This window comes from Calonectris borealis, chromosome 9, assembly GCF_964195595.1.
Source record: "Calonectris borealis chromosome 9, bCalBor7.hap1.2, whole genome shotgun sequence".
Lineage (NCBI taxonomy): Eukaryota > Metazoa > Chordata > Aves > Procellariiformes > Procellariidae > Calonectris > Calonectris borealis.
Genome location: NC_134320.1, coordinates 23,431,678 through 23,439,468, shown reverse-complemented (window position 1 = coordinate 23,439,468; position 7,791 = coordinate 23,431,678).

The following is a 7,791-nucleotide window of genomic DNA, read 5'->3' as shown; positions in this document are numbered from 1 at the left end:
TGGGAATGATTTCTTCACAGAACAAGTCAATACAAGGAGATTTCAAATTTCTGTACAAACTCCTGTCCCCTGAAAAGCAGACAAAAATACACAAGGGATCAAACTTAAGAGAAGGGGAAAATTCTATTCTGCTTTTAGGTTAAAATTTGAACTATATTATTAAATATGCATGAACTCCCTGAATATAAATCATCTGCTGAAAGAAGGATGGCAAGCCAAAGTTCTGACTCTCATCTTCCAGGATTTCTTCCCAGGCAAGGTTTGTAGGGAGAAGTAAAAACTTTTATTAGCCTAAATGAAATAGTTGAAAACAGCAGGCAAGATTTTTGGCGTATGAAACTTCTTGCACAGCTGTAAACTGAATATGCTGTGGAGAAATGTACATAGGACTTGAAATTTGTAGACCCTTATCTCCAGTTGCAGATTATTAAAAAGGCAGGCAAACTGGCAAAACAGAAACAAAGACAAGGCTTGATCAATGCAGAGGTAATTCCATGTGCTCCTCTGGTATCCCCCAAAAGAAGTTAGCTCCCTCTGCTTCTGCTGGCCAGAAAAACATGTTGGTGCAAGAGTCAGCTTAGTGCAAACAATCTTCCTAACCTGATTACAGTCTCCTCCTTTGCTTGGAAACACGTAACAATAGCTGTATGCTCAGATTAGGGGAGACAATATATAAAAATCAGGTAATGATTGGTAACTAATAACATACACTTCCCCCGTGGAACAAAAGCACTTGGGAGCAGTGTGTTAGTAGAGGTTGTCTCTGCAGGTTTTGAGGTGAGATTATTTCACATACCGAATAAAGGTTGAACCTTGGAAATTCAGCAACTGAAAATGATTGGATAATGTTTATTATTTTTTATATTATAGTTCCAAATATTGGAGAGAAGGTGTGTTTTTCCTGTTTCTTTCATCTCTGGTCCCATGGATAAAGAGACTCTATAGAAACAATAATACAGCTTTTTTTAGTTTTGCCATTGACTTCAGAGGAAGGAACATTGGGTCTTTGGACGGGGAATAGACTTTAAATCTTGCAAGCAACCATATCAACAGTTACCTTTCCAAGTGGAAGAATACAGCTTTTCTAATGCAACAGAAACAACCATGGATTGTAGGCTATGTTCTATTTCTTTGATTCCAGATATCAAACAAATTCAAGCTGACTTTAACGACTCCATCCCCCTTGCTTGTACTTCCATTATAAAGGAGACACTTTCATCTGTTAAGTTCCTGTCAATTACTGTTTCTTTTTAAAAACAAAAAAGAAAACCAGGAAAAACAGTTGATAGCCCACAAATACATGGTCATCAAACTGCTGAGGTAACTAATATAAAAAGTATGTAAAGCTAAGAATCTACTTTTTGATGTGGTTATAGATTGAAGAATAATTTGTTGACCTGCTTTTCCCAATGCCTCATATTTATAAAGATTATAAATAAATTGTGGCTGAGCATAGAAGTAAATTAAGTGTTCAGATGTAGTGACTTTAAAATGTATTTATGGCATTAACTTCCTCTTTGATATACGTGCGCTGGTGTATTATGAACTGGGAGGCAGTTTGCCTCCCTACACATTTGTCAGGAGACGACCTCCGATCTTGTAAGTTTATTTGCTTCACAAAATCTTCCTTCCTTATAGCTGCTATGAGACCAGCCATATAAAGTCTTAAAAAAGTTTTCATCTAGATTTTCCTCTCTGTAAGGCCGGAGGAAAAAAGCATAGATTTTTGTACCTCCTTGTAACCTGTAGAGTCAATCGCCGGTGAAGCTAACGCTGGTTCCTGTTGTGCTGCTGGCTTTTGTGAAGGGGGATGCTTTTCCCTTATAAACCAGTTTGATGACAGTGATATATTCAGCATAAAATACCTTGATCTCCTGGCAGCTCAACTGCAGCAAAACCAGAACATGTACATGGCAGTAGATCCTTCCGTGACTTTACATGCCGTGATATTTTGGAACACAGGTTACACAGGGGACAGGTAATGAACGTGTCTCTGCGCAGATCCACCAGCACTTCTCCCCAAACAAGGGGGCTGCCGCTTGCTATTCTCTCTCTTTAAGGAAAAAAGGAGGAAAAGACAGGGTGATTTCCTCAGCTGTGGCTGCCACTGCCTTCTGCTTGATCTACCACAGCTTGCTAGATTTGATCCCTAAGTCACTCTGAACCTGGGAATATGATTCATTTAAACTTTTAATGAGAGATAATAACAATGTAAATAAATTTTACAGTAACCCATAATGCTTTTAATAGCATGAATGTTGATAATATTTTTCTACAAAATCCCAGGACACTTTACAGCTACGCCATTAAAATGGGAAAAGGCATAAAATGTAGAAGCTGTAGGAGTGTGGAGGGGAAGGACCCTGATCTTGTGTGAATCTGTGAAGGGTAAGTCAGGGACTTGTTCATTATTGGCTTCTAAGCTTATAAACATATGTGTGCGCATAAAATAGTTATTGTTACTTTTGTGGCTGTGGGCTAGAACTTTAAAACAAATTTATTAATCATTAACAATCTCTCTGTACTGGAACTATTAAATAGTCAGTGATTCATCATACATGATTTCATAAATCTCAAATGCAGAGCCTGAAAGAGGGCAATGCCCAGGGAATTGAAGCAAAAGCAGGAGTTTGCATAACTGCTCGTGTGGCATAACTGTATGTCACAGCGCGTCCGCTAAGGCTCTGGTTCTGTGGTGCCCAGTTGTATACGTAACTTCATACAGGTTTTCTTCCTGGCTCTAGTTAAAGATGTATTTTTATGCTGGCACATGGCCACAGGGCCCTGCACACGCTTCTAGACATACCATACAACAAACACTGTCCATGTGTGTACATATGGAGAACAAGTCATATAAGGAGCGGCTGAGGGAACTGGGGTTGTTTAGCCTGGAGAAGAGGAGGCTGAGGGGAGACCTCATCGCGCTCTACAACTACCTGAAAGGAGGTTGTAGCGAGGTGGGTGTTGGTCTCTTCTCCCAAGTAACAGCGATAGGACGAGAGGAAACGGCCTCAAGTTGCGCCAAAGGAGGTTTAGGCTGGACATTAGGAGAAATTTCTTTACTGAAGGAGTGGTCAGGCCTTGGAACAGGCTGCCCAGGGAAGTGGTGGAGTCACCATCCCTGGAGGTATTTAAAAGACGTGTAGATGAGGCCCTTAGGGACATGGTTTAGTGGACATGGTGGTGTTGGGTTGACGGTTGGACTTGATGATCTTGGAGGTCTTTTCCAATCTTAATGATTCTATGATTATATATATTTGGTGACAATCTTTCTCTGGCCAATGCTGTGAAACATTGCTCGTGCCATTCCAATATCCTATATGAACGAGATGTTCGTTTCCTCTTCACAGTCCTCAGTAACAACTCCATAATTTCCGAACCTTTTCCTCTCAGCTTCTCCCTTTCCATTCCACGTCTGATGCAGCAGGTCCTGTGTTGGTGCCCGAACATCTGATTTAGCTGCCTGCACAAGATCTATCCGCAGACTTTTTAATACATACCAAGATTTTGACTTACTGTAGCAAAGCCTTGAGGGGATATGCTGGAATATTGATAGAAAAGGAATAAATCTTGTTCAGGAAGGTCAGGCAAAAAAAGAGTGTTACTTTGTGGACTCCATCACTTTGCAGCTGCAATCTTTGGAAAAGGAAGGAGGGAGACAGGCAAAAAGAATTTAATAGATTCAAGAGATTAGAACCTTTCAGATCAGCTGGGGCTGCTGAACTTCAATCAAGGACAGCAAACAAATGGTCTGTAGTGATGTTTGAGCCATTAGTCATCAGCTCTAACAAAGTAGCAGAAGGTGGATGAGGTACCAGAAAACAGACAAAAAACCAAATGCAGTATCTGTCTTCAGAAATGATGCAGCTCAGTCTCAACTCTCAAAAAAAAAAAAAAAATTGGGAATAAATAATTAAAATACTCATAAGCAACTCCAACATAGCAAGGAAATACATAACTGCTAGTGAGTTTGCTGAGAACACATCACATTGAATGAGTCTAATTTCCTTTGAAAATAGAGCAACATGTTTTGTGGACAGGCAAGAAGCTGTAGGCATTAGATACTGTCAGAGCTTCGCTGAGGCCAGCCTGTTTTCATGACATTCTCACAAGCCCGGTAGGGAAATGCCAGAGCTATGGTTGCTGGAGTGCAAGACAAGCTGTATTAATGCATTCAGAGTTGTTATCAATAGTTCACTTCAAAATGAGGGACAACTTGTCTTCAAAGACAGAGGTTGGAGTTACATTTAGTCACAAGCCAAACACTGAGGGACCAAGATCGCACTGTTGCACAAAAGAAGCAGGAGAAGTCAAGGCTTTGACGCACACAGCTTACAGTTATCTCTTACAAGTACAAGTAACTCTTGTGCTGGTAAAAGCTTAGCTGAATATATAATGTGCAGTTTTGGGCACTGCACTTAAAGCAAGGTAGAGATCAGCAGCAGGAACGATCAGAGCCTCGTGAACGAGGTATATAACAACGGACTGAATGACACAAACCAAAAGTAGTTTAGAGGATGGAGGAAGGGAAAGCTGATGGGGAACACATAGCTTCTGAAAACTTTAAGGATCTTGTAGGAAAGGAGGGTCTAAGCTGTTCTATGTATTCCAGGTGGTAGGACAGATTGTAACCAGCATAAACTGCAGCAAAAAAAACTCAGAGCAGACATTTAACCCCCCCCTGCAAACTTTCTGATGATGCTAATAAAGCATCATTGGAATAGATTTTCTGAGGTGGCTGTAAAGTATCATTAGAGACCTTTAAGGATTGAATTAGACAAACTTTTGTCAGATGCAACATAAGTATATTTGAGCCTCCCTTAAGGCAAGGAGATACACTTGATGACCTTTCTGGGTCCATCCTTTCCCTATTTTCCTGTGATTCTATTAATTACATTAGGAGATCATAGTGTATTAACATCATTTTGCTCATATTTTGCTGGAGACTGGTAGCAGATCTTCCAAATCGTCATACTACCCTGAGAGCTTGCATTGATATCTCTTTGCTAAAGCATTTACAAAATGCAAAATGAATAAATAGTCTTTTAATGAAATGTATCCATGAAATGTAGGCTATTTCCTCTCAGAATTGAATTAAGCATTGCAAGTGATCAATAACTAGATTTCTGTATCTACCGAAAAGCTCTGCTGTGGAGTTATATAAATAGTCCAGAGTAAGGGAACATGGCTGATATTTTATCACTGTTACTCTCTGAAAACATCCAAAACCAGTTGGCTGTCTTAAAAGGTTTGTGACTAGATAGATTGATCCTGTCTTTCAGCTGTAGGTTACTGGGTCAAATTTAGCTTAACCCCTGAATTATGAGTAATGCCTACTACCACATGCTATTGGAGACCTCTGCAAAAACCAATCAATCTTGTTCAAATTTCTGTGAATCTGGCGAGTATTTATTATTGTACCTTTGAGAGAGTAACAAAAGCACTGACTCAAAATCCGCAAGAATTTAGGCACCTAATTCAGTATTTCAACACAAAAGCAGCTTGACTTTAGATGCCGTCAGCATTCTCCACTTTGACTTTTTTAATAGTCTTCCCCCAAACTGCATTAAAACACGTAGTTGTGGGTATGTGTTAAGTGACTGTGCTGTTCCTTGTGCTGTATACCCTTTATATACATAAAAATCCTTTCAGTCCATAATTGCATGGCGCTGTTCACAAGTGTCAATGCGACATCTGGAAGTGAACATGCTTAAACAGGGAATGGAAGTGCATCATTTTCTTTGGCTTGTCAACACTGGGCTAAGTCTGTCAGTTGGCACTGCTGGGGCTTGAGATTCGGCTTTCTGCTTGTCCTGGTTTCGGCTGGGATAGAGTTAAATTTCTTCCTAGCGCTGAGTTTTGGATTTAGTATGAGGAGAATGTTGATAACACACTGATGTTTTTAGTTGTTGCTAAGTACCAGGTCAAGGACAGCTTCCATGCTACCAAGCAGAGGAAGGGAGGGAGCATAACTGGGACAGCTGGCCCAGCTGGCCAATGGGGTATTCCATACCATGTGACGTCATGCTCAGTATAGGAATGGTAGGTGTGTTCCAGGAAGTAGCGATCGCTACTTGGTTATCGGTCAGCGCGGGTGGTGAGCAATTGCATTGTGCATCACTCATTTTGTATATTCTATCATTATTATTATTATTATTATTATTATTTTCCCTTTTCTGTTCTATTAAACTGTCTTTATCTCAACCCACGAGTTTTACTCACTCTTACCCTTCCGATTCTCTCCTTTTCCCACTGGGGAGGGCGGGGAGTGAGCGAGTGCCTGCGTGGTATTTGGCTGTCTGCCAGGTTAAACCACGACATTGCTACAGAAATGAGTCTGTACAAATGGACATTTGAGTGGTCTGGTATATAAGCCTAGTGTTAGTCCTCTACACACGAATGCATTCATATTTGTCATAAATTATATGTCATACAAATTGCATTTGACGCTTCTGTAGTAATGAACTTTTTTAAAAGATCAATCTACCTTTCTATCAGTTTGGGGGTAGACATTGTGTATTATAAATGGAAATATTTTCTATTTGAAAGCATCCCATTTAATCAGATGGAGCTTTAACAAGTTACTTATTACAGCTTTCTTGAAAGTTATTAATTGTGAGTCAGAAATCTGTCTGCTATGAATATGGTGTGATTCTAATATCCAGCAATGTGACCAGTAGAGATAGACATTTCTCCTTTTTTTAGGTTATATATGCTTTTAGATTTTCAAACTCCTTTATTGCAGTATTGTCCAGATTTTAACATTTATGGAAAACTCACTGGCTGCTTCTTCAACCTTTAATTTTAGTGAGCTGTATGCTCCACTGTGTAAACTGCGCCTGTTTCATCTACTGTTATTTATATGTTTGTTTTCATATTCCATTTCTTGCTGTCAAAGCGGTTGCTTATTGTGCTAAAGGGACCCTGTTTCAGTTCTTCCAACTCCGTAATGCTTAGCCTTGTGCTCACATCCCTCGTACTTTTTCCAAGCAGGGCAGGTTAGGTCGGAGTCACTTGGTGAGGAAGGATGAATGAAAGATGTCTCTGTCCGCTTCAGTTTTGTATAACCCTTGTACATAACAACAGTGGACAGTTTAAAAACTGTGGATGCGATTGCATTCTTGTTTTAAAATAGCTTGTTTAGATAACTTCATCTTCTCACCCCCTTACTCCTCCTCTCACTCACCAGTGAAGGAGGCGTGAGCTCTCGGAATCCTTTCTCGTCCTGTTGCGAGCACTCCAGTCCACTAAGTTTTCTAGACTTTTGTTCATTGTTTCCATCTGACCTACACAGTTGTCTTTTCAATTGTTTAATGGTGTATACTAATGTGTTTTAAGCTACCTGACTATTAAGGACTGCCTATATTTTGCTACAGTGCTTCTCACTTTCATTTCTGTTTTGTCGCTGTTATAACTGGAAGCCTTAATTAACCACGTACTTCACATGTGTTACCTGTTACCAAGGCAATATTGTCTTTAAATCTGAGGAGGTGGATTTGCTTTCTCTTTATCCCAAGTGCTCTATTCTGATTTCAGATTTGCACCTGCTTAGCAACAAAAAGACACGTGTTCAAGGGGCTAGCAGTAACCTTGGTTTAAAAGTACAGCTGGGTCTTGGTATGATTGTCCTTAAAAAACCCAAAACCACACCTCTAAGCATTTAGCAGTAGCCCTGTATACTATAGTGACATTAGACTTCAGTGGGGTCTATTTCTTTCTTAAAAAAGACCTGTCTTATTTGGAATACAAACCAGTAGGGTAGGCCTTCACGTGGAGTAATCAAATCAAGTT